The sequence below is a fragment of the Monodelphis domestica genome, chromosome 6, assembly GCF_027887165.1.
Source record: "Monodelphis domestica isolate mMonDom1 chromosome 6, mMonDom1.pri, whole genome shotgun sequence".
NCBI classification, from domain to species: Eukaryota; Metazoa; Chordata; class Mammalia; order Didelphimorphia; family Didelphidae; genus Monodelphis; species Monodelphis domestica.
The window spans coordinates 134,555,616-134,580,884 of record NC_077232.1 but is presented as its reverse complement, the minus strand read 5'-3'; positions in this window follow the sequence as shown (position 1 = coordinate 134,580,884).

Sequence of the window (25,269 nt, the reverse complement as noted above, 5' to 3'; positions counted from 1 at the left end):
TAACTGATCACTATTCCTATAGGACTGCATTAGTCTAAAGGATACTAATAAATAACTAATTATCCTCATGAAATCACATTAAGCTGAATAATATTGATGAAAACAGATCATAAGGATATTTTTTTTGTTGTTTAAAATGGTTAGGGATCAAATAAAATGGGTTAGGGGTCAAATTATTTATTATAATATGCTTTATACATGTATATAACATGTGTACATATGCATACATGTAACACATATATCACAAATCAGCAAGTAACCATTCTTTAAGTTCCTACTATGTGCTCAGTACTAGAGGCATAATTGCAAAGAATAAAACAACCCTCCTCTGGAAAGGCATATATTTAATGAAGAGTGAAAATAGACATGTAAATACACAAGCACACCTGCATATGAAATATAATATAGGTGTATATGTGCATATGATATCACATAGAGGATAATATACATATATATGCATGCGTACACAAACACTTATCTATCTTTATCACCTCTGTCTGTAATTCTATCTCTCCTCCTAAATATCATGCATGTTCTTTTAGGAATGAATGATTTCCTTCTTTGTACCACCAGCTTCTAGAAGATACTGTACACAGCATCACAGTAGGTGTTTAATAAATACATAGAAAGAACAAGGAACCAGGGAAACAAGTAAGATATTAGATTCAATGTCATTTTGAATTTTAGTCCAGATTTCCTTTGGGCCATATTACCAAACAAAACTTCTTAATGTGTATATAGGAAGATTTTTTTCCCTGTTATTTCAATGCATGAAGATTCCAAATTTGTGTAAATTAAAATCTTCCAGACCTACTTACAAGCCCTCATCTCCTGCAAACACATCCATCAAATAATCCTACAATATTCACCATAAAATGCATATATGATAGTTTGTTTTTTTTTTGTCATTGCTGTCTAGTAAGCTTCCCAAGAGAGCTGAATTAATCAAAGTTAATTCTATCTCTTTTTTTTTTCCCTTGGAAAATTTTTCTATTCTCTCACATGTTTTGTCATTTAAGGTTTGTTGTTGTTTTTTTTTTAATCTTTACTTTTTGAATGTAATTGCACTTTTGCTCAGAAGATTTTCTTTTTCTATTGAAGGAAATCTATGATAGAATTTTAGATCTAGATTTCCTGATTTACATAATTATGTATGTAGGTATATATGTGTGAAGGAATTTTTATTAATGCCACTTAGGATACTTCCGGTCAGGATGGTGGCTTAGAGAAAGCTAAAGTTCAGATCTCTGGAAACCCTTCCTTACCGATCTCAAACTATATGCTCCTAACCTTCTTCCTGGACCTGGATAAAAAGATATGGCACCCCAAAAGCCAGAACATGAGATCACTTGGACCTAAGGGGTAGGCAGAAGGAAGGTCCCACAACCCATCCCCCCCAACCCAGAGTTCTAAGTCTGAGGCAGCAGCAGAAACCTCAGAGTCTCAGGGCAGGCAATTATGAAGGCCACTTCCTGAAAACAACCTGACTCAGTCTCTGGGGCACCCAACACAGACAGCAGGGAAACAGAGAGATATGGGGAAGCCTGCAGCCCCCTGGCTGAATACTTCCATCCGAGTCTCACGGAAGGGCCCTGCCTCAGGGCATATTCAGTTCAACCCAGCAGAAGATAATACTATCAGGAGCCCTAGGAACTCCAGGAAGCCTTGCCCCCCCCCCTTATCCCCCCTCAGAGTGCAGGGTCTTCTGGCCAGCAAAGGCATAGAAACACCTCGCAGATAGTACCAAGCCAGCCTCAGAGCATGGAAGTAAGGCAAAGGAGAAGCATCGGGAGGGAACAGAGGAGGGCAGTAACACCTAAACACCAGCAATTCCTGGCTTCCCCGGGAAGACAGAAAAACAACTGCATAGAACAGACAATGTGCCTAGGGCTAAAGCCTCTGAACACCAGACAGAGATAAGAAAAGCTAGACCTCCCCACTCAGAAAGAGATGGCAAACAGCACAGAAGCGCAAAAGACTCAAAACTCCAAGAAAAACAAGAAGAAGGGGGCGACTTTGGACACATTTTATGGAGCAAAAATACAAAATACAGAGGAGATAGAAGAAGAAACACAAGCAAATGCCCCGAAACCTCCCAAAGGAAATGGAAACTCTCCACAATCCCATGAAAAATTTAAATTGGAAATGATCAAAAAGATGGAAGCCTTCTGGGAGGAAAAGTGGGAAATAATTCAAAAGAAATTCATGCATCTACAAAACTGGTTTGACCAATCTGAAAAGGAAAACCAGGCTTTAAAGGTCAGAATTAGGCAACTAGAAGACGAGCAAGAATTAATAAAGAAAAGACAAAACACCAATAAATTAGAAGAGAACATAAAATATCTCACTGACAAGGTCATAGACTTGGAAAACAGAGGGAGAAGAGATAATTTAAGAATAATTGGACTACCAGAAAAGCCAGAAATAAACAGCAAACTCAACATAGTAATACAAGATATAATTAAAGAAAATTGCCTGGAGATCCTAGAACAAGAGGGCAATACAGACACTGAAAGAGTTCATAGAACACTCTCTACACTAAATCCTCAAAAGACAACTCCCAGGAATGTAATTGCCAAATTCCAAAGCTTTCCAGCAAAAGAAAAAAATCTTACAAGAAGCGAGAAAAAGACAATTTAGATATAAAGGAATGCCAATCAGGGTCACACAAGACTTTGCAAGTTCCATTCTGAATGTCTGTAAGGCATGGAACATGATTTTCAGAAAGGCAAGAGAGCTGGGCCTTCAAACAAGAATCAGCTATCCATCAAATCTGACTATACAATTCCAAGGAAAATTATGGGCATTCAAAAAAATAGACTTACAAGTTTTTGCAAAGAAAAGACCAGAGCTCTGTGGAAAGTTCAATATAAAAAAATGAGTATGGAACACCTGAAAAGGTAAATATGAAGGAAAGGGAAAAAGAGAAAAATGTTATCTTTTTCTTTTACTCATACTCTCTTCTATAAGAACTACATTTATATCAATCTATGTATATTAATATGTGGGGAAAACATAATATGTAAATAGGGGGAAAAGAAAAACCAAATAGAATTATCTATTTCACACAAAGATTCACATGGAAAGGGGAGGAGAAGAAAACTATAAGGAGAGGAAGAGAGTTTTTACTTAAACCTTACTCTCAGGGAAATCAACTCTGAGAGGGAAGAACATCCAGATGCATTGGGATCTTGAATTCTATCTTACTCAACAAGGGTAGGGAGAAGGGAAAACCAAGAGGGGTAGAGGGGAGGGAATACAAATAAGGGAGGGAAGAGGGGGGAGGAGGAGGGACCAAAAAGGGAGGGACTAGAAAGCATAACATATCAAGGGAGGGGACAAGGGGGACTGATTTAAAGTAAATCACTGGATAAAAAGGTAGAGCTGAAGAAGAAAGGTTAGAATTAGGGAAGGATATAAAAATGCCAGGGAGTCCACAAGTGACAGTCATAACTTTGAACATGAATGGGATGAACTCACCCATAAAACGTAGATGAATAGCATAATGGATTAGAATCCAAAACCCTACCATATGATGTCTTCAAGAAACACCCATGAGGTGGGTAGACACCCACAAGGTCAGAATTAAAGGATGGAGTAAGACCTTCTGGGCCTCAACTTACAGAAAGAAGGCAGGAGTGGCAATCATGATATCTGATAAAGCCAAAGCAAAAATAGATCTTATCAAAAGGGATAAGGAAGGTAATTATATTTTGTTAAAAGGGACTTTAGATAATCAGGAAATATCACTATCAATATATATGCACCAAATAATATAGGACTCAAATTTCTAATGGAGAAACTAGGAGAATTAAAGGAAGAAATAGACAGTAAAACCATATTAGTGGGAGACTTGAACCAACCATTATCAAATTTAGCTAAATCAAATAAAAAAATAAATAAGAAAGAAGTGAATGAAATCTTAGAAAAATTAGAATTAATAGGCATATGGAGAAAAATAAATAGGGATAAAAAGGAATACACCTTCTTATCAGTACCACATGGCACATTCACAAAGATTGACCATACATTAAGTCACAGAAACTTGGCATACAAATTCAGAAAAGCAGAAATGATAAATTCAACCTTTTCAGATCACAGGGAATTAAAAATAATGATCAGTAATGGTACATGGAAAACCAAATCAAAAACTAATTGGAAATTAAACAATATGATACTCCAATATCATTTAGTTAGAGAAGAAATCATAGAAATAATAATTTCATCAAGGAAAATGACAATGGTGAGACATCCTTTCAAACCTTTTGGGATGCAGCCAAAGTGGTAATCAGAGGCAAATTCATATCCGTGAGTACATATATTAACAAACTGGGGAGAGCAGAGATCAATCAATTGGAAAGGCAATTAAAAAAACTCAAAAGTGATCAAATTAAAATCCCCAGCAGAAAACCAAATTAGAAATACTAAAAATTAAGGGAGAAATTAATAAAATTGAAAGTGATAGAACTATTGATTTAATAAATAAGACAAGAAGCTGGTACTTTGAAAAAACAAACAAGACAAAGTACTGGTCAATCTAATTAAAAAAGGAAGGAAGAAAAGCAAATTGACAGCATCAAAGATGAAAAGGGGGACATCACCTCCGATGAAGAGGAAATTAAGGCAATCATTAAAAATTATTTTGCCCAATGATATGGCAATAAATACACCAATTTAGGTGATATGGATGAATATATACAAAAATACAAACTGCCTAGACTAACAGAAGAAGAAATAGAATTCTTAAATAATCCCATATCATAAAATGAAATTCACCAAGCCACCAAAAAACTTCCTAAGAAAAAATCCCCAGGGCCTGATGGATTCACCAGTGAATTCTATCAAACATTCAGAGAACAGTTAATCCCAATACTATACAAACTATTTGACATAATAAGCAAAGAGGGAGTCCTACCAAACTCCTTTTATGACACAAACATGGTACTGATTCCAAAACCAGGCAGGTCAAAAACAGAGAAAGAAAACTATAGACCAATCTCCCTAATGAATATAGATGCAAAAATCTTAAATAGGATACTAACAAAAAGACTCCAGCAAGTGATCAGAAGGGTCATCCACCATGATCAAATAGGATTTATATCAGGGATGCAGGGCTGGTTCAATATTAGGAAAACCATCCACATAATTGACCACATCAACAAGCAAACCAACAAGAACCACATGATTATCTCAATAGACGCAGAAAAAGACTTTGATAAAATACAACATCCATTCCTATTAAAAACACTAGAAAGCATAGGAATAGAAGGGTCTTTCCAGAAATAATAAACAGTATATATCTAAAACCATCAGCTAATATCATCTGCAAAGGGGAGAAACTAGATGCATTCCCAATAAGATCAGGAGTGAAACAAGGATGCCCATTATCTCCTCTACTATTTGACATTGTACTAGAAACACTAGCAGTAGCAATTAGAGAAGAAAAAGAAATTGAAGGCATCAAAATAGGCAGGGAGGAGACCAAGTTATCGCTCTTTGCAGATGACATGATGGTCTACTTAAAGAATCCTAGAGATTCAACTAAAAAGCGATATTGAAATAATCAACAACTTTAGCAAAGTTGCAGGTTACAAAATAAACCCACATAAGTCATCAGCTTTTCTATATATCTCCAACACAGCTCACAGCAAAAACTAGAAAGAAAAATCTCATTCAAAATCACCTTAGACAAAATAAAATACCTAGGAATCTATCTCCTGAGACAAACACAGGAACTATATGAACACAACTACAAAACACTCTCCACACAACTAATACTAGACTTTAACAATTGGAAAAACATTAACTGCTCATGAATAGGACTAGCCATTATAATAAAAATGACCATCCTACCCAAACTTATTTATCTATTTAGTGCCATACCCATTGAACTCCCAAAAAATTTCTTTACTGATTTAGAAAAAACCATAACAAAATTCATTTGGAATAACAAAAGATCAAGGATATCCAGGGAAATAATGAAAAAAAAAAAACAAATGATGGGGGCCTTGCAGTCCCAGACCTTAAACTATATTCCAAAGCAGCAGTCATCAAAACAATTTGGTACTGGCTAAGAGACAGAAAGGAGGATCAGTGGAATAGACTGGGGGCAAGCGACCTCAGCAAGACAGTATACGATAAACCCAAAGATCCCAGCTTTTGGGACAAAAATCCTCTGTTCCATAAAAACTGCTGGGAAAATTGGAAGAAGGTGTGGGAGAGATTAGGAATAGATCAACACCTCACACCCTACACCAAGATACATTCAAAATGGGTGAATTACTTAAACATAAAGAAATAAACCATAAGTAAATTGGATAAACACAGAATAGTATACATGTCAGACCTTTGGGAGGGGAAAGACTTTAAAACCAAGCAAGACATAGAAATAATCACACAATGTAAAATTATTTCAACTACATCAAATTAAAAAGCTTCTGTACAAACAAAACAAATGCAACTAAAATCAGAAGGGAAACAACAAATTCAGAAAAAAATCTTCATAGAAACCTCTGAGAAAGGTTCAATTACTCAAATTTATAAAGAGCTAAATCAATTGTACAAAAAATCAAGCCATTCTCCAATTGATAAATGGACAAGGGACATGGATAGGCAATTCTCAGATAAAGAAATCAAAACTATTAATAAGCACATGAAGAAGTGTTCTAAATCTCTTATAATCAGAGAGATGCAAATCTAAACAACTCTGAGGTATCACTTCACACCTAGCAGATTGGCTAACATGACAGTTATGGAAAGTAATGAATGCTGGAGGGGATGTGGCAGAGTAGGGACATTAATTCATTGCTAGTGGAGTTGTGAACTCATCCAACCATTCTGGAGGGCAATTTGGAACTATTCCCACGGGGCAATAAAAGAATGTCTACCCTTTGATCCAGCCATAGCACTGCTGGGTCTTTACCCCAAAGAAATAATGGGGAAAAAGGCTTGTACAAGAATATTCATAGCTGTGCTCTCTGTGGTGGCCAAAAATTGTAAAACGAGGGGATGCCCATCAATTGGGGGATGGCTGAACAAATTGTGGTATATGTTGGTGATGGAATACTATTGTGCTAAAAGGAATAATAAAGTGGAGGAATTCCATGGAGACTGGAACAACCTCCAGGAAGTGATGTAAAGCGAGAGGAGCAGAACCAGGAGAACATTGTACACAGAGACAAACAGACTGTGGTATAATCGAATGTAATGGACTTCTCCATTAGTGGCGGTGTAATGTCCCTGAACAATCTGCAGGGATCTAGGAAAAAAAACACTATCCATAAGCAGAGGACATACTGTGGAAATAGAAACACAGAGGAAAAGCAAATGCCTGACTACAGCGGTTGAGGGGACATGACTGAGGAGAGACTCTAAACGAACACTCGAATGCAAATACTAACAACATGGCAAAGGGTTCAAATCAAGAACACATGTAATACCCAGTGGAATCATGGGTAGGCTATGGGAGGTTGGGGGGAGGAAAAGAAATTGATTTTTATCTTTAATGAATAATGCTTGGAAATGATCAAATAAAATATTATTAAAAAATAAAATAAACTAAAAATATTAATGCCACTTAGTGCTTTTTGAAACTAGGTATTTTCCTTTTAAAAATCAGTATATTTTATAAACTTTTGAAGTGTAAAATATTTCCAAAATTTTCCAAAGAGAGAAAAAGATGGCTTAATTTTATATTTAATTAATTTAATATATTCATATATATGTAATTTTCCTTAAATTGTGTAATTAAAACAAATACTTCTAAATAGAATTCTATCTACATCGCCTCAGCTAAGTCTCTATAGTACTTTGTCCTACGAATTTAGGACTGTAGTATCTTTGGAATTACAACTAATAATACCATAGACTTTGTCTTTATTTAGTGAAACCCAAATCCTATATCCTGAGTCTGCTATGATAATGATGGTTACTTGGCCATCTAATGACTTTTTTAAACTTAGAGTGCATAGCAACAAAGCAAAAGAAAACAAAACAAAATTGTCCTTCCAAGGAAAAGTGAAGAATATTAGAACAGTTTGAAATCATCAAAGGAAACTGAAAATTCTAACAATAATCAAATCGGCCTGGGCCAGTTGCAGAACAATCAAATAAATTATTCTTAGCTCATCAGGATGGAAAATAAAATACAAAAAGGTGATCAAATTTATTTTGCCAAGTACAGATTTCAAAAGTTCTCATCTTATCCTTAGCCATTTTTATTTTTAATTAACTGTATTATTACCAAGATAGTTTTGGAAATTAACATTAATGAAGCAGACAAAATAATCATGAGTAAAGAAAATAAAACTCATCTTTTATGAGTCTAGAAAACAGAAAATATTTTATTTTTGTAATTGGAGATATAAGTAGAATGAATGATTAGTTACAAAATTTTAAAATATCTTTATCCTCACCACTATATACTAGAAAGGGAAGCAAGTGCCAAATTTCTATTTATACAAAGACAGAGACAGAGAGAGGAACTGAAAGAGTTTGATAGAGATAGAAATGAAATGAAGAGAGAGAGCAACAGAGATAGAAAAAGAATCATGACACAGTGGATATAGTTGTTCTTGGAGTCATGATGATCTTATTTCAGTTTAACCTCTTACTACATTTTGGATATATGACACTTCAGTAAGTCACTTAGACTTTTAGTCTACTTGGGCAATTCCCCAAGGCTATGAATTTTAAAATACATGCCTAATTGGTACAAAGAGTTTCAGCACTGGGAGCTCCATAGATGAACGGAAAAAAAAAGAGATTCATTGTTGTTGTTGTTTTTTCATATGATGGACCCATTACAACTAACATCTATTTGATAAACATAATATAACATAAACATATAAAATAATTCTTCAGTGATGGGGAGGAGATTATATAACCTTTGAGAAAAGTTACCTGGGCACACTAAGAAAGTACCATCATAGATGTGCTAGAACCGAAATGAACTCATGTTTTCTTATTTTTGAGGTCAGCTGTCTATTTACTGTATAGATCATTTAATAGTTTTAACAAACCAATCAATTAATCTCTGGTTGAATTCATTAATAGTAAATTAATAATTGGGGAAAATATGAATATTGTCATAATAAAACAAAGGCAACATATTAAAACAATGTATTTGTTATATGAATAATACCTGTGAAGAAACAGGTATTATTTATGTAGAAGAAACAAGATAAAGCTAGAACATTTACTTACAAAAAATTTGTTCTTTATTCAGATCAAAGGAAAATTAATCTTCTTACACCTGATTCACCCATTATTTCAAATTGAAAAACAGTTTATCCTGTATTCTTTCTTGCTCTATTTTCCTCTACTCTCTGGGATATTCTGCCAATATATATTGGCTTTAGGATGGGAGAAGATGTAATAGCCAATATCTTGGAGAGGTCAGTGAAATACAAATTGAATCTTCACTCTCCTTTTCATTATTCTCTAGTTTGTTAATTGTCTGTTTTGTGTCTTGCTTCACAGTTGCATTTGAGTCCAAAGATTGGCTTTGACTCATAGCCATGCTACTCTGTTTTCAGAGTCAAACCTTCCAACATTTCTAGTTATATTCTCCTGAACTGGGACACCATTTTCATTTTCTCACTCAATCTTTCTCCTTCATGTATCAAGATGCCATAAGACAGTGATGGCAAGCCATAACACTCAAAGCACTCTCTGTGGACACACCATGCTGTGTCCCACTCACCCTGCTCCAAAGTTTCATTATAAAGCCAGAGTGACTTAGAAGCAGCTGCTCCCCTCCACCTCTCTATAGTGCCATATGACATTTTCACATCACCTACCCCTCTGCCCAGCAGCCCAATAGGATCACACAGGGGATAAAGTGAGTGGCTCATAGGTGGCAGAGCTAAAGGTGAGTGGAGTGCTCAGGCCACTTCCCTCAACCTCTGTACACTCACTAAGGGTATTTCTCACTTTACCTCCCACTTCACCCAGCAGTCCAATGAGAGTGCTTCCTCCTTCCCTTGTGTGGGGTAAAGGGACTGTGGGGCATGCCCAGCACTCAGTGGGGGGGAAGGCTTGTTTCTGGAGAGGGATGGGCATGTCACATGGTTTTGGGTGTGGGGTGGGGGCAGGGCAAAGCACTCAATCTCTCTTTTTCCCCTTTCTTTCCCCCACTTCCATCTCTCTCTCTGCAAATTTCTTTTTCCATGGTTTTTGTCTCTGAGGACAACTCTTTTTCCACTACATAGCACATTTGATAGTTTTAACAAATCAAGCTATCTATAGTTGAATTTATTAATGGCAAATTAATATTTGGGCACAGTATAAGCATTAGTGCCACACATGCATATGTGCATCTATCTGCATGTATGTGTGTACACACACACACACACACACACACACACACACATATATATATATATATATATATATATATATATATATATATATATATATATATATATATATATATATATATGAATATCCCCTCATGGAATTTTACTGGGCTTATTCTTTTGTACCATCTTCCCTTAGTACCACTTCTATATCCTGTTGGCATACATATAGTGAACATTTACTGCTTTATCAGTTTAATTAAAGTTCCTACTTCCCCATTTTTTTTGGTTGTCAAAAACATGTTATAATAGTTTACTTCCCCAACTCCATCCTTCAACCTCAATTTTCTAATAGTAATTTATATGTCTTAATTGATTTTCTGTATATCTTTAAAGACTGACTGATATTTAACTCTTTTTTCTAAGTGGGGGAAATCTATGTATACATATGTTTCAAGTAATCTAAAAAATCTTGGATAGGTTATTTTCTTTTATTATTCCTTACCTTGTATCAATGGTTGAACCCCATGTCACTTTTATTTTGGAAAGTAGTTATTTGTGCTTTCCAGATCATAAGCCACATAGATGCAATAAATCATTCCTTTTTCACAAAATATCCACTTCACATTCATATTTTAGGACCAGATGTGTACTGTTTCATGTCCTATACACCTGAGAAATAATTGACAGAAGCTCAATAGATTCAGCTATTATGACAAATAATAACTGAAGAAAAGTATTTTAATTCTTCATAAAATCAATTCAAGTAAACATAGTAATCTGAAAATTCAATTTGAAAGTATAGTTAACTGAAGAAAGCACAATTCTCTAATCTGTCATTCAAAGTATTGGCTACAGCATACCTTCATAATATAATATAGAATATTTTTTGTGCCTGTCATTATGGTGACCATTCATACTGGCATATTGAGGACAGCCAGAAAGTATCTGATGCATTACTAAGATATACCCTGATGAATTCCCACACTCAACTAAGCAATATTGCCTTTCAAATTCTTTGGGTCAATATTTGTTATGTTAAGGTCCGGGATTTCACCCACCACCAAGGAAGACCCATAGACAATGCAATCAGGCAAAAAGGCCTTTTATTTTACTGGTGTGCACCAGTGGGAACTCAGCCAAGAGAGTTCAGAATTCCCTCCTGAAGACTCAATCTTAAATACACTTCAGCATGTATAGCCCCCCTCCCTTCCTCCTTCCAGGCCGTTATCTATTGCCTACCATTGTTGGAACATTGCTGGCATGTATGGCTCCCGTCAGCCCTTATCTGCTACATACTGTTCTTGGAATTTTGACATATTCCATGTTACAGGGTCTTTTTGGCCCCAAAGTTTATCTGTTACCCATTGTAGCTGGGACCTTGGCATTTTTGTGGCTCTAAAATTCCAAAGCTAGGCAGTGTTGTGTCTCTGAACTTTCAAGGCTGGGTAATTAATCTGGCCTCACTCATTTCTGACTTCTTTTTCTCTTAGGGGGCAGAGGGAAAGCCTGCCCATCGAGGCAGCTCGTAGCTCGCAGCCCAGGGCTCCCTAGGGGTTGGTACTGCGGTCAGAGGGCCAACACCTGCATGGCATCCAGCCGGTCTTTCATGAACTAAACAAAGTGGTTAAAAATGCAGGGGCCGAATGTTAAAAGTAGGATTAAGATTATAAGGGGTCCTATAAAGGGCATGACTAGTGTAGTAAGCCAGGGAAAAGAATTGAAAAGGTGAGTGTACCAGGGGCCAGCATTTTCTCTCTCCTATGTGTGGTGTCATGTATTCCTTTGCTAGCTGTTTCCGCACTGCTTCTGGCAAGTGAGTCCTGCCATCTGGCAGGCCCAGCCATTCATAGGAGAACCACACAGCATCCTGGAGGGCCAGAATCTCAGGCCCCACCTGGTTCAGTGCCTCCTGCCATCCTATCTCCTCCTCTCTCCTAGTATCTAAGGGGAAAAGGGCAAAGGTCCAAATATTCTGTAGTTTCTTCAGTGCTGAGAATGGGTATAGAGTTGTCCCTGCCTGTCAGGGGGGAGGGATTGGCCATAGGTAATGTCCAGGGCTTTAGGTTGGAATGGTTGCTGAAGTTACAAATGCATATGAACACCTATCCCACAGGGCAGTAGCCAGAACTTGATCAGGGAGGGAAAGGCTGCAGACACAGGGTTTATAGGGGCTTGTCCCCAGTGAATTCCAGGGTCCCAGGTTGCTGAACTGCTTGGAGATCTGAAAGGTGTCCAGCCACCTCTTCCCCAAGGGGCAGACAGGTCCCAAGGGGGAGAGTCAGCATCAAAGATAGAAATACAAATACTACAATAGCAGATAGGAACAGAACATTAGTACACAGTAATTGGCATCACACATTTGCATTTGGGTATCTTAATCAACAGATTTCATCATCAGAAATCATCTTCTGACAGGAAGAGATGCCTTTAGGAAAATCAGATTCCAGAATTATGTGCAGAGCTGGTATGTGATATTTCTGTTAAAGAATATCCCTTTGCAAAGTACACATTAACTATAACATCTATAAATGCTGGAGTAACAATATCTTACAGATGTATTTCCTTACCCCAGAGGCTGGGGAAATCAAGAAAGCTTTGAGCTATTTTTCCAAGCTCAAGAATGAAACTTCAACTGTGGTAAATTAAAGCTTAAAATACAAGCCATCTAGGAATAAACTCCACCTACTTCTCAAAGCACGTTTCTAACAATTTGAGAATTCCCAATTATTAGGGTTTGAGGAAATGGAAACTTTAATATCACAATTTGCATTATGTGCTGATCATGGGAATTGTCAGGAAGGAAGAAGGCCCAGAAAGGGAAAATATCTCCAAGTCACAAAAGACACACCAAGCAAGGCTATCATTGCCATTGTTGTTTCACTTGAGGATTAGCAGTCTATATGGTCAGGAAAATTCAGTCCAAAGTGAGCCTTGGGCTGCCTTCTTTATAACCATCCTAGGACCTTTTCTCTCATTAGAGCACTTGCCACTGGATCCCAGAAGCCTTCTTTTTCCTTAAAGGACAAGTCTCACCCATTTAAGCTGAGAGAAATTCTGCTCATCAGCAGTCCAGAAACAAATCTCCATACCCCCAAACATGGCTTTGATATCCCTACAAGGCTGATCACTCAAATATTTTCATGCATTTTGTCAATAATTTACACATCATGCTTTAGTCACAAAACCTGAAATAAAGAACATGAGTGCTGAATTAAGTAGTTCCATAGTAATATAAATCAGAGCTATATCAGCTCCTGGACCTAGGCCATCTGAAAGACTAAGACAAGGCCATACAGGAATCACTTTAGGGTAACTGTCCAGAGAATTAAAGAATCATGTGTGATTTTCCTGAAACACATACATTATTTATATATTATTGGTAAGTTAAAAATCTAATTGTGAGAGCAGAACATCCATCTGTTCTCTTTCACCTCTCTCCCTCTGTGTTCCTTCAAAACCCTCTGCTTAAAAGGCAGAACACACCTTCCATTCTTCCTGTACAAACCCACATACTAAAGTTTTATGGACTTTGGATCAAAGTCCCCTTTTCTCCCAAATTCGCACCCAACATACCTCCCCACTTTCTCTAACATGCTTTTACCATCATAAGTCAAACAACTCTCCCCATGGTTTCACTTCAATTGCTAATCGGTAACCCAAAAGAATTCTGATTTTAAAAGATTACATCATTGAACAATCTTTAGCATAGAGCTTAACCATTATAAATTTCAGTTCATAGTACAAATTGATAAACTGAGGTAACAAAATATATGGTAGAGTCAGGTTTACAATGAGCTTTTGTTTACATCCAAACAATACTTAAACACATTTTAGCAGCAACTCACATAAAAATCATAAATTTCTAAGCAAGTATTTTCACATAAATGCCATTTTTAACACTCTACCCACTCTTCGGCTATTGTTTGCCACATATATCCTTATACAGATCAAAAAGTAATCAAAATATCAACCAACAAATCCCCAGAACTCGTATGTGGTAACTTTATCAATTACATATCACTCAACTTATTTTATCATTCTGGACCTGGAAAGTTTGTAGTAAGATTCCACAGCAGCAAACAAGCTTTTTGTTCAGCCAGGACTGGCAATATTTGTTTGCTTGAGCACCTTAAAACCTCCAAAATATACAATTAAAACATACTCATTACTTCTTTCTCCTTCCTGTGTGCAAGGAAGGGGTTAATAACTTCTGAGCAATTTTATCCCAAGGCTGCTGGCCATGATTTAGATTTTATTACTTAGCAACTTTGGCCCATCCTTCTCTAACCAGTGAGCTTACTACAATTTAAAATTTTGAATTAATCAAACCTCTTTCATAATAATTTACTCTCAGTGAATTTTAGTTTGAACTCCACAATTTCTAAATAACTTTGATTAAGTTCGCTAGCAATCTTTCAGTGCGTAACCAAATTGAAGTAAAAAGCATTTACCTGTACTCCTCTCAGACTTCTCTCTAAAGTAGAATAGATCCTCCAGTTTAGCTTTCTTTTAGCTCAAAATATTGCTACATACTTGATTAAATTCCAATATACAATTTGTTGTATATTGCATATTAGAATTCATAATATCAGTTAGTATCTCTAGTCATTACTGTTATTGAAATGGAGCACTTCATAAAATGAATCCAGACACCCCAAAATCCAATTATTAACTTATATAGATAGGTTATAAGATATGAAGTTATTTCCTTTCACATGTACTTAATCACCTTTCCCTAGTAGGCTATATGTTACCTGGCATTTGTAAACCTTAAAATTTTTTTAAGATATTTTTTGGACATCCACCTATACAGGCTAAGCCTTTCTCCCTGGCTTATACATCACTATTAGGGGGAGATATTACTATTGCTTCCTATATACAGGAGTTACAGCACAAACTACGTGAACTTCATGAATCTAGAGCTGCAGTACAAGCTGGACCATTAGACTTTTCTCTGCATGACCTGAACCCAGGAGATAAAGTTTATATCAAGAATTTCAAGCAAACTGAAGCAACTCAACCTTCATGGGAAGGACCATTCCAAATATTATTAACTACTCCAACATCTATAAAGATTGGAGAAAGAGACTCTTGGATTCACTGCTCACATGTGAAGAAAGCATCTTCTGCTGAGACTGATTGACTCTATCCTATCATATGAATTGTGACTATATCCTATCATATGAATTGGAGATAATAATCCATAGACAAATGGATGCTGTTTTTTCAAGAACACATTGAATTACTGATTTTTTTCTCATTTTTCTTATTTCTTTTATTTTTTGATCAGAATATTTGGTTTTTGTCTCATTTTTTGTACTGAAGGTACACATAATTAATATTAATATTATTTTTTTCCTGCAGTAATACAAGTTTATATATATATATACATATATATATATATATACTCTTGCTATAATATCAATATATGCCTAAAAGCTTTAAACTATGGGAACCTGTCATTTATTGATAAAATATTATAGGACTGTGATTACTGTTTGTGTCTGATTCCAGGAAAAGGGATAAAAACAAGGAGCACAGACTAAACCTGAATAGTGCCAATAGAGCACACAAGAAATATTAAAGTGAGACTCGAGGTTGTGACGCTTAACTTATGTTTAAGTCTTAGGACTTCCTTGTATCTACACTCTTTACGAAGTACTCAAACAAGTACAAAGCTTGACTATCATGCTGGCTCCCTATATCCCTGAAGAAAAAAAAATCAGACGAGGGAATGACACTTCCCCATCAAAATAGAATTCTAATTCTTTTCTTCTTATATTATGGCAACTTCCTGTAGTCTTGGCTACAAATGGCTAAGTGAAATATTACTGCATTCTGTCCTACATACTTGTGGGATAGAAATTACTTTAAACTAGACCTATACAAGGCCTATTTTGAATTTTTCATATGCTTTTGATTATTTTTCTATTCTTTTGATAATTGACACATACACCCCCATAACTGAACATTGCATTCTGAGCTAAACTTGATATTTTTTTAATACTTACTTCAGGGGGGATTGTATTTTAATTTAAAATCTAAGAATTTTTTTATTTTTGATTTTTTTTGTTTGAGATTGTATTTTTATAAAAATCCAAGAATTTTGAATTTTGTTTAAGATTTTACTGTTATAAAAATTCAAGATTTTGATTCTGGTCGAGAAAAGATCTTCAAGAAAGAAGCTTGAAACTTTTATATACAGAGAATGAACTGTTGCAGAAAGATGCCGAAAACCTAAACTTCATCAAGAAGATCAAGAATGAACTTTGGATATGATTGATTGGACTGAACTTTTGATTGAACATTTATTGTAATTGTACACATTTATGCCAAAAGGGACTGCCCCTAATTTGGTTTTCTGTCAATGGGCCTAGCAAAACATTGGTTTTGCTTTCTTTTCTTTTCTATTTCCTTTCTTACTATTCTAATTTCTCTTAGAAAATTGAATATTGTGTATATCTATAGTTAGAAGTGCATTTAGAACTACAAAATGATTATGTTAAATGATCAATGGGGAGACTAGTCTCCCAATGATCATCGGGGGGATTGTAAACCTTAAAATTTCTTAGACTTATGAATGTTGGAAATTTCATACTTGGAAAAAATTTCCTCCTGATAGTAAGAACTTTATTGGAATGTGAAACCCCTTGGCATGGGAGGATCCTTCTCCTCCCTACTTAAGACTACTTTAGGACAGAAACCTTTTACTAAACAATGGAAAGGGTTTTGACCTATGCTTAAGCATAGAACAGGAAGTTCTTTGAGTCATGATTGATTTTTGAATTGATACAATAGAGATACTTGGAATGACAGAACCAGGTCTTGGAAAATATAATCTCCATCCTACTTAGAGTAACAGGATTTAGGAAGGGCTGCAGCAAGATCAAGATTTAATTATTTGAGAATATGACCTTCAACAGACATTTGCAAAGCCACAGACCTCTGGGCGGTCCTGGGTTAAACTAGAGCCACCATTGGCACAGGGGAGACACCGACAGTGATTGGTAGATGTGAGAACTGAGGGGAGGGAACTAGAGATTGTTTCCTTAAAGATTGCAGGGTCTGAGGTCCTAGAGGGGGAGAGCTCCTGGAGAGGTCTTGAAGGAGGCTGTGGAAGGAGAACTCAGGAGGAGTCAGGAAGAGAATTCTCTGGAACATTTCTTGAAAGGAGGCTCTCTTGAAGGTGGAGCCTGAGGTTGGCATGAGAAGCCTTATCTAGTGAGATCTTGGGTGAGTGATAAAACCAACTGACTGATTTATTCATTTTTATTCCTTTCTTACTTTCTCTCTTTTTCTATTGATTAATCAGTGTATTATAAATTAAATTTCTCTATAAAACCCAGTTGGCTTGGGCATATTCATAAATTGGGACTATATTTCCTGGTGACCATCTTATATTTATATAAAACCAAGACACAGTAGAAACATATTTCAGTGGTCATAATTGTTATATATTTCCCTTGCTCCCAAAACATTTTAATTATCACACATTCCAACCTGACCTCTCTGATATATCTGAAGTTAGACTGTATTTAATCCTCATGATAAGCCCTCTTGATTACAGGGCTGGTTAAATTTGTCTTGTTAAGGGCATACCAGTTGTATATCATATACCCTTAATCTATTTAGGTGGAAAACTTAATTCTCTTTATAATATAAATGCATACATATTTAGCATTTATTCAGCATTACTAATTTCCAGCATTTGGCATCTGAATACAGACATGTTCATCTCCAGATTACAGATTCCTTCCTATGCATTTTTTACATTTAAAAACAATTCATATAATCTTGTTCAAAGATAACAGTATGTAAAAAATTCTCTTTTTAAAAAAAAGATCAATTCTTAGCACTTATATCATCAATCCCACGTGCAGATTAACCACTTTAAAAAACTTCTTATGTGTCATATAATTTCTGGCTTCTAGTTCTGACAGCACATACATTAAAATAAATGTGATTTGAAGGATTCCCAAGTTCAAATTCTAGAATAAGTTCTTTTCAACAACATAACTTTGTCTGAATGACTTTTACATCTATAAAGTAGTCAGTACAATTTCTATCCATACAGAATAAACATTCCTCTCTGCATCAAGCTTGCTATCAATCACATTTACACAATTCTCGAATTCACTGAAACCATTATACTTTGCAAGGTTTAACAAAACAAACTTCTAATCAGGAGTTTCTGTGCTCAATAAAAATCTGGCAACATTTCACATTTAACTGACAGTTACCATAATACAATACATTTGTACCATATCAAAATCATTAGCAATCCACCCTAGTTGAGAATTAATTTTAAGTGAAAGTTTCTAACTGTGGAGTAAGAATCTCTCCTTTCTGCTCAGAATTTTCCCTCTTCTGTTCCTTTGGGGGCCCATCCAAAGGGAGAAGGTAAAAATCATTGAACAGGTTTTGACAGTGGAAAGTTCAAGCTTGCAACTCCCCCCTCTTCTCTGTTTAATCCAGCCACAACAAAGATGCAAAGGACCCTATAGGACACCCTCTCTCACACATCCACATATCTGCATCCAAATACAGAAAGACACATGAGACAAATAGCAAAAGCCAGAAGACAAACAACAGAGACATGGACATGTAAACTGCCCCGATCCTAGGAGCTTATCTTAAGATCTCATTTCTTGGCATGTTTGCCAGCATGGATATGAAACTTGTAAGGACCATAAAACCTTAAAGCAAGCTGTTTGACAAGCAGAATAATTTTTTTATTGTTGAGACCAAGAAGGTGCAAGGAAAGACTTAACAACCGTTCAAAGCAGCTTGGCTTTAATCAGTGAAGAAACCTGATACCAGTGGCTGTTTGTCAGTGGCGGACTGCCTGGTCCTTCCCTTGCAGCCGAGAAAAAAAGAAAAAAAAAGCATCTCAGCGTGTGAAAAAATCACCTAGGGCTATTCAAGCCACCTAGGGCCATAAAAATCACCTAGAGATCATGGGGCGTCCCCCAGTATCTCTTAGGGGTGCAATATCTTCCCAAAAGGGGACTTTAACCCCTTTTCCTTTGAGCTAGTTAAGAGCAATTCCAACAAGATGGAGACACGAAGCTCCGTGCTCAGAGCTCTTTCAAACTGACGAGGATTTGAACCTCTTACTCAGGGGCCTCTAACCACCTGAAAGTTCCAATCTCAGGGGACTCTAACCACCTGAAAGCTCTGATTTCGGGACATGCCCTGGACTGTATTCCTTCCCAACCCCTGATCACAAATGCTTTCTCTGTTTTCTGACTGGCCTTCTTGTGAAGGACACATAATGCCGAAGTCCAGAGTCCGCACTCAGAAACAGGTGGGAGAGTCAGTCCCATGCTGTGGGGCAAACCCCTCACCTTAGAAAAACGTGGGCCTCAGAGCTTGGCATAGGAGACATTGTTTAAATCGCAAGGACTAATTCTCTACTAAGCCTTATGCTCATCGAGGGTCCTCTTCTCCCCCATACACATTTGGTCACCCCACTAACTCACACTGTCACACCACACTCAGCTCACCTGAAGGTCCGGTCCAAGGAGTGCCTTTGGCCCTCCTGTCCGGGGGGTTCCGAGGTGGGGGGGATGGGCGAGCCCCAAAATGTTAAGTTCCGGGATTTCACCCACCACCAAGGAAGACCCATAGACAATGCAATCAGGCAAAAAGGCCATTTATTGTACTGGTGTGCACCAGTGGGAACTCAGCCAAGAGAGTTCCGAATTCCCTCCTGAAGACTCAGTCTTAAATACACTTCAGCATGTATAGCCCCCCTCCCTTCCTCCTTCCAGTCTGTTATCTGTTGCCTACCATTGTTGGAACATTGCTGGCATGTATGGCTCCCCTCAGCCCTTATCTGCTACATACTGTTCTTGGAACCTTGACATTTTCATGTTACAGGGACTTTTCAGCCCCGAAGTTTATCTGTTACCCATTGTAGCTGGGACCTTGGCATTTTTGTGGCTCTAAAATTCCAAAGCTAGGCAGTATTGTGTCTCTGAACTTTCAAGGCTGGGTAATTCCCTGCTCTGGCCTCCCTCAGTTGCATCTCTCATTAATTAACCATTTCCTCATCTATACCATAGTCATGCAAATAGTTGGTTCTTCCTGCACTGGAGTATTGAAGGAAAATTATATAAAGGGTAAAGAGTACAAGTTTGGAGCAACAAGCAGTCAGTCTGTTTTCTGTTTCACTTCTTTCATTTTCATCACGCACATAAATATAACAAAGACAACTTTACCCAAGCATTATATATTTCTATTAATTTCCAAAGTTAAAGTTAGAATTAAATTCTGAGTTTGAGAAATCTTTGGGAGATACATTTGATTTGTCAAAGAGTTTTTGAGGTGAGCCTGGAGCTCAGGAAAGAGACTAGTTAACTAGTTAAAGTTAAAGTGTGTACACATCAAGGATTTCATGGTAGAGTGACTAACATTAGGACATGACCACTAGGAACAAACACAATTTTAAAGATGAGTTCTAGAGAGACTAGAGATTGGGAAGCCAAGATGACTGAATAAAAGGAGAATTTTCAGAAAGTTTTCTAACATTGCCTCTAAACAACTTAAAAATAGCATCAAATTTAATCCCAAGCAGCATAACCAAAAAGGTTATTAAGTCATTTCCAGCCTAGAAATACTGGAACAGAAAAGAAGGTATGTGGCACTGGAGTGGAGGCAGTAGTAGTAGTAACTGAGGTACCAGGAACAGAGGTAAGGGTTCTAAATTAGCAGCTGAGAAAAACCAAGAATGTTTTCCTGTAGAAGGTGACATTTGACAGAGTCTTTCAGGATGAATAATGGGCTTTCCAAAGGCTTAGAGATGGATGATAGAATATTGCTAATAAGGATCAGCAAATAGGCCAGCGATCAACCATCCACTGCATTCAGTGACATGTAAGAAGAATGGAAAGGTAGGAAGCATCTGAGCTATTAAGAACTTCATAAATTAAATGATTTTCTATTTGATCCTTGAGGTAAAAGGAAACCCTTACAATGTTACTAAGTATCGAATGAAATTCAATATTTACACTTTAAGAAAATTGATTAGAGTGGGGAGTGCTTTAAAGCAGGAAGGCCAATTAACAATTTTTGTGGTCAAGGCAAAATGTTGCAAATTCTTGAATTAGGGTATTGACTATGTGATCTAAGAAAAAAAGATGATTTATGAGTTTTGAAGTCAGAAAAGACAGGAATATGGTGGGTAAGAGCAAGAAATTAAAAATAACACTCATCATAAACATGAGTGATTGGAAGTGTGGTCTTGATCTTAACAGAAATAGGGGAGTTTAGAAGAGAGGTTGTTTTAACTGTGGGGAAGGAAAATAAAAAATTTTCTTTTGGATATGCTGAATTTGAGACATCTTTGCAAGATTAGTTTGGTTATGTCCAAGGGATAGTTTTTGAGGTCAGACTGGAACTCAGGAAAGAGACTAGTTATAGGTAGATCTGGAAATCATCAACAAAATGATGGTAATTGATCTTAGGGAAATTGAGGAAGGCAGCTTTGGAATGGATGGTAACTTAAAATTGCAATTATATCAGGGTGATTTTTAAAAACAAATGTTTATCATAAACATGGTTATAAACATTGACTATTTACATGAAATTATATTTCTTATTACCTTCATCCGTACCACAATTATATCATCTAACTTTTCATAGCTTTTATTTTATTAAGATTTGACTACCTTCTGTTTCTTTGTTTCATTTTAGTGAGAATGTCAGAATTACCAGGAGTAACTTTTCATGTTTGTTCTTAAAGATATTCAGTATGATTAATTTTCCCACAGCAGACACATTCAGGCACACATTCATAGCACACAATACTATAATGAAATGAAACTTTTGTAGATGTGGGAATGATCAAATGAAACAAAATTTGTAAAACCTTTAAATAGTGTTTAGCCCATAGTAGATGCTATATAAATAGTAATTCTCTTCTCTTCTTCCCCACCCTTTGGCGTTTGTTACACTGTTTATTATCTTTGTGAACTGGACTGATCTACTAAGTTATCCTGATACCCTTTTCCTTTCTCAGCCCTTCTAATGTAACCTTCTAAGTTCTGTACATGGTAAAGAGCAACATTCTTTGATGGAGGTATAGTGTTCTTCAATAAGTGGTATAGAAGAAGCTGTCACCCTCTAAATAAGCTCTTAATGTCCATTTTTCACAGTTTTGTTGTTGTTCAGTCATTTTAGACATGATCAACTTTTAGTGAACCCAGTTGGCGTTTTCTTGGCAAAGATACTGAAATAGTTTGCTATTTCTTTCTTCAGTTCATTTTACTGATGAGGAAACTCAGGTAAACAGAGTTAAGTGACTTACCATGGGTCACAAGGCTAGTAAGTGTCTGAAGCTTCATTTGAATTCAGGAAGCTGAGTTTTCCTGATTCTAAGCCCACCATTCTATCTACTGTGGCACCTAATTGTCCCTTTTCCAAATTAAACCATAAATATTTCATTTTTAAATTTATTAAGGAAAAAAAGATTATTGTCAGAGGCAAGAACATGGAAAGGTTTGAAGAAAATAAAACTTAATTGTATTAATATTTCATGTGTGTTTGGAAGAGGGATACAAGAAATTGCTCAGTTTTTTGTTTTCTTTTGTTTTGTAGGGGTTCCTTGAACATTCTATTCCTGTCATTCATGAAGATTTCTACTGTGATAATAGGTTTCTGCTGGTCAGACATAAGGGACACAACTCATGATCCTGATCACTTCATTTACCACGTGAAATTCTCTGAAGTTATTGCTTTTCAATCCTCCTAAAAATATCATTTTGAACTAGGAAAATCCAACAGAATTATCTACAGAAATGTGAGGAAAAGTGAAAATGTGCCCTGAATAATAATCCTAAGGTACTAGTCTACAGTAGTAACATTTAGCTGTTGTATTTAAGCAAAAAGGAGGCAATTACTGTCATGGACGGGTATAAGTCTGGTTATAGTTTTTAAAAAAATGTCTTAGAAGAGCCAATCTAAGTAGTTTTGGGGGAAGGACTCAGATGACATTCTTTAGGATAACTGCCAGTTAGGATAACTGAAGCCAGTCTATCCTAGGGTTGATATCCACCCTAGATTAATGAATCAATTCACTTGAAGAGTTTTATTTGTGATGGCAAATTTATATATAACTTAGAAAAAATAGTAAAATGAATGGTGCCTTTGTAACCTGAAAAGATGAATTTGAATCTTTCTCCTCTCACTTACCACCTATGTGATCTTGGACAACTCATTTAATCATTTCTGGCTCCCTATAAAATGACAGGATTTGACTACATTAATTCCATGAGTTTCCATAGCCCTAAAACTATAATGGTATAATCTCTGAATGATGTCTGCTATGAGAGTTACCTTATCCCTCTCAGGGCATGTTTGAAGGTCTCAAATACAAAAGAACAATTATATTTTTCTCCTTATGTTATTAATTTGTGCCATTAGCCTTGGATTTTCCAAAATTGCCAGGTCTCATTTATGTCTCTCACTACACAATTCCTCTGCAATGAAAGGAAAAAGTAACCTCATTGAATGAACTTGTCATCTTTGCAGATTTTTTTTAAATTTTGAACCTTGGCTATTAGAAACACATCTTTTCAGGAAAGTTGCATTTAACAGATAAATTATTCTTACAAAAATACTATGAAAGATAAACTGATTAAAATTATAAAATATAAACTCATAATTATTTGTTAAAATAATTAAAGCAGAGGGTATTCCTTTTCTATTTGTTTTTCAAAACATTAGTTTAGAACAATTGCAGCCAAATATTGACAAGGAAAGGAAGTATTATTTAATCCTGTGACATGAGAGGTCTACTCTAATAATTAAATAATTATTTAATTGATTTAAATGCTAAAAGAAAAGAAGAAGCTAACAGATAGGGGGATTATAGTGAACAGACACATTGTGTCTGGGGAAAAAAACAATAACATAAAATATGGTCATCTAAAAATGAAGGCCTTTTGATACTCATTTTCAGTTGTAAGAGAATTATGGAATGTCAGATTCATTGGCTGTAGCAGTCACCTAGTCCAGCTCCCTCACTTTATTTATGAAGAAACTGAGGCACAGAAAAGTAAAGGGATTAACTTAAGGTCACATATTGAGCCTAGGTTTTCTGGAGACAGTCCCTTTAATATTTCTTCTATATATGTCTGAAGATGATTAAAATAAAATATTATAAAGTAGCCTTTATCTTCTATCTCTTAAATTAGGAAAAACACCTTAGAGAAAGGCCAGAAGGTCTAAGAAGGTATTTAGGAAGAAACATTTCACTGTATGTAGGCTAGATATATGAACGTGATGCAATGAGGGAAGTGGGCATTCAGAGCCACACTCAGAGAAGAAAGTAGTTAAAACTACTTTGATGCTAGTTTTCATCAATAGCTCAAAGGTTATTAGTGTCAATTTTGTAATCTAAATTGTCCATTAATCTACCATGATTCCCTCTATCCTTTAGTCATGAAATTTCCCCCTAACTATGGAGCCCAAGACAATTTCTTTCTTGGTCTTTTCTAATGTGTTTTTGTTTGTTTCTTTTATATACTTATTTGGTGCTTACCTTGGTAGATAGTATCCCATGTTTGCCAATATCTAGTACTCTATTTGTCAGACTGCTGTCTAATTTCCCCAGCAGTTGGTTGTTGTAATAAAATACTGAGTTCCTTCTCAAGTAGCTAAGTTTGAGGTTTATTGTAGTTTTACTCCATTGACAAATATGTAAGTTTCTTAATGTGTAATAATCAATTTTGATATTTGAGAGTTTCTACTGCTAGTCTCTCCTTCTCCATACCCCCTATTATTTCCCTTGAGATTCTCTATATTTGGTTCTTCCATATGAATTATTTTTTTTCTATTTCTATTGAAAATTCTTTAGTAGTTTGATTATGTCAATAGATATATAAATTAACCTTTGTGGTGGCCCAAAACTGGAAAACGAGGGGATGCCCATCAATTGGGGAATGGCTGAACAAACTGTGGTATA